This window comes from Bidens hawaiensis, unplaced genomic scaffold (genome assembly GCF_021521415.1).
Source record: "Bidens hawaiensis isolate Kalapana, Puna unplaced genomic scaffold, B.hawaiensis_p1.1 tig00057051_1, whole genome shotgun sequence".
Classification (NCBI taxonomy): Eukaryota; Viridiplantae; Streptophyta; class Magnoliopsida; order Asterales; family Asteraceae; genus Bidens; species Bidens hawaiensis.
In genome coordinates this window covers 80,356-83,810 of record NW_027500301.1, presented here as the reverse complement: position 1 = coordinate 83,810, position 3,455 = coordinate 80,356, and positions in this window count along the sequence as shown.

Sequence of the window (3,455 nt, the reverse complement as noted above, 5' to 3'; positions counted from 1 at the left end):
ACCTCTCAGACCAGTCATGAAGGCTCTTGAATGAAACAGTGGAGCACTTCACCTTCTGATTGCGAGGAATGAAAGAGATCCAATTGTCCTGGATCTTGGGCTTGTAAAAATATTGAAAGCGCCGAGGAGTGGGTTCCTCGCGCTGGGATTTGCACATGAACTCAAAGTGAGTCACGCGCACGAGTCCAAACGGATGGACTTGGGATATATGAATCCCATAGAACTTCAGCAGTGCACCCACAAACCTTGTCATCGGGAGACGAAGGTTGCAGTGGGTGAAAAAGTGGCTATATAGGGATATATAGCCGGCAGGCGGGTCCGCCGCCGTTTGCCCGGACCTAGGCAACATGCAGCCAAACAGGGTGGGAAAGCCCTGAGAGGCGATGAGGTTGTCGAGATCGGCCTGCTTCAATTTGCAGAGGATTTCATTCCACCTTTTGGTGGCCTTGGTCCTCCCTACTTCCTCCGATGTGGTCTCAACAACCCTCTTCCCTTTCCCCTTTTGCTTCAATGTCGACATCACCACAGACTTCACACGGCGTCTTCGAGAGGCAACAGAGGTGATTGAGGGGCTAGACGAGTCTGAACTATCAGACATACAACTGCACCAGCAGATAATCGAAAAATCGAAAAGATGAATATACTCAATTCAGAATATGAAAGGCAGAAAATAGAAAATTTGAAACAATGAAGATGAAGATAAAAATTTCCTAAGGGCCTGCTTTTATAGGCCCAGGAGAGAGAAAAGTGGTAACTGATGGGATTTCACGCGCCCCCACTCGCAGGTGTAAGCCAACGAGGGCGCGGCACGTGTCCCTAACACTGTTGAGGGGACATAAAAACGTAACGGACCTGCCACGGAGCAGAGACGCGCCCCCACTCGCAGGTGCTAACCAATGCGAGCGCGACACGTGTTCAAGACAGCTGTGTGAGGGGACGTGAAAGGCAACTGTAGCACCTCGAGCACACGAAACGTCTGACATGTTTACGGCGCACGTCACCACCAACTAACCACGTGTTCGACCCTTCGTTTTCAACCCTTCGTTTTCAACAAAATGGATAGAACTTCGCGCAACGATGGAAACAACCAATAAAACGACAAAACCCCTTTAAAGACCAAATCAGTAAGTCTAATATCCATCTTACCGCGCTCGCGCGAAATAAGACACACATTAGACTGGGGGGGCTTGAAGAGGTATGTACCCGCCTCAACACCGAGCAAGGCGGGTCAACCCACAAGATAAAGACATTATGAAGGCACAAAGCCAAAACCTATGCGCATGGCGCATACAAAACATGCTCAGGCATCATATGCCCAGGCACACATATGCTCGCGCATCACATACGCGCGCGGCGCATCAGCGCGCGGCGCATATCACATGCTCGTGCATATCACATCTGCCCAGACACACATGCTCGCGCATCACATATGCGCGCAGCGCATCAGCGCGCGGCGCATATCACATGCTCGTGCATATCACATCTGCGCATGAAATATCTGCGTGTGAGAATAAAGAGAAGACCTCGCGCATCCTCAGGATGGGCGCATATCACACGTGCGCATAATCAACCTCGTCCTTATCCAAATCAGGATTAGGGCAACCTTGATTGTGCACGTCAGACAACCTTCCAGAAGGCATCTTTTTAAGGAGTAAGAATATGCTGATGTTGACAGCTGCCAAACGGAAGGTCGACAACTCAGCATGACACATGTGTTACCACGTGATTACAACCAACGAGAAAGCGCCAGGTGTCCCAGAGGACACGTGGCGCAGTGCGATTGGAGGAAGCCAACGAGGTTGAGCCCAACCGGTGGTAACCTTAGCACTATAAATACAGCATCAACTCCACTTTGATGACACATTCAGACTCAATCATTGACAGTTACAAGCAGTGATAACACATTCAATCATATTGAATCACATTCACTCACAGTCAGTTACATACAAAACAGACAGTCTCACAATCAGGGGGTATTAAGCTATTCAGCAATACTCTTGAGATTCTCTGACACACATTATTATCTTCTCCACAAATATACTGATTCTCACGCCGGAGGGTTACCCCAAAGAGGACCCCTCTGTCCCTTTCTGAGGGGTAAGTAACGGCGCTGTTCATTTTGTAGGTGGAAGAACACAGACCCAGAAGAACCATCGGTGAAATAGTATAATCACACCCGAGGAAAGTAGATCTGCTACCAGTGAGTAGATCCACGTTTCTTCAATTAGTAATACCAAAAAAAAAAACATTAAGAAACAAGAAAAACTGACGTGACGACATCGCATCACACCGCGTGACGTAATTAAAATCTTGCTATATGGACCATATCTTTTAATTTTAAGTATACAAATGATCTACTACCGGAAATTGGTTTGGATTTGATGTTTAGATTGAAGCAAATAACAGAAACACTAAGTACATATATTAGAATATGTTATTTTCTCAATTCTTCAAGCCATAACTTACATATCTTTATATAAAACCATGACAAAAGATCAAATGAAATTAGGTGTATATTAATCACCTACTAACTAGAACTACATAATACTTGAACTAATGCTTTGTACAATGGTTTTATGGGTTTCTAATGTGGTGTCACATGTTCTAGCACCTCTTAGTTAGTTAAAGTTAATATTTATAAAAGAAAAAACTTATGCTGTATTTATTTGGACGTGTCACAAAGACTTATCTTGTTCCACATTTTGTGATGATTTGATGACATGTAGGGTAAGGTTACTCTCTTCTTTTTACCACTTTGTTTGGTGCCCACAGCCTGCCTAACTTTCTCTGTCGTTTAGCACATGAGGAGGTTCTGTTATGTTTAGTGTTTACCTTCAAAGAACAAAAAAAGCTTCTCCTTTTGAACTATATGAAAAAGAATCTTGATTGAACTTGTATCATCATTGATATCAACTTGTATGAAGGGCCAACCAAAGGGTAGTCACTGAGGACCCCTTGTCAAGAGGGGCACGAAATCTAAGATATATATATATATATACATGTGTGAGTTACATTTAGAGAGAGATAAATGGTGAACATATTTTTTATGTATAAGCTATTTTTATAACTAAAAGCCACAATGACCATTTATCAGGCCCATAACATATATATCTTTTTTGAAAAGGCGGTATTTTATAAATGAAAAGGCAGGCGACGCGTCCTCAGGTGTGAATAGATCACCATTATCGTTGATTTTTGTGGAAAAATATAATTATAAAGGCATTGTTGTTGATTTTTTGAGGAAAATATAATATAAGGGCCTTTTTTTTATCGGGGCAACTTCATAGAATAATAACTAACTTTCAAAAGTGTTCCAATTAGGTCACTTAACTTTAAAATGTGTTCCAATTAAGTCACTCAACTTTCATGTTTGATTAAATTAAACGTTTTTTTTTAAATTTAACTACATGTATTACAAATTCCGACCCCCATACCTTATCCTCTATTTCTTTCTC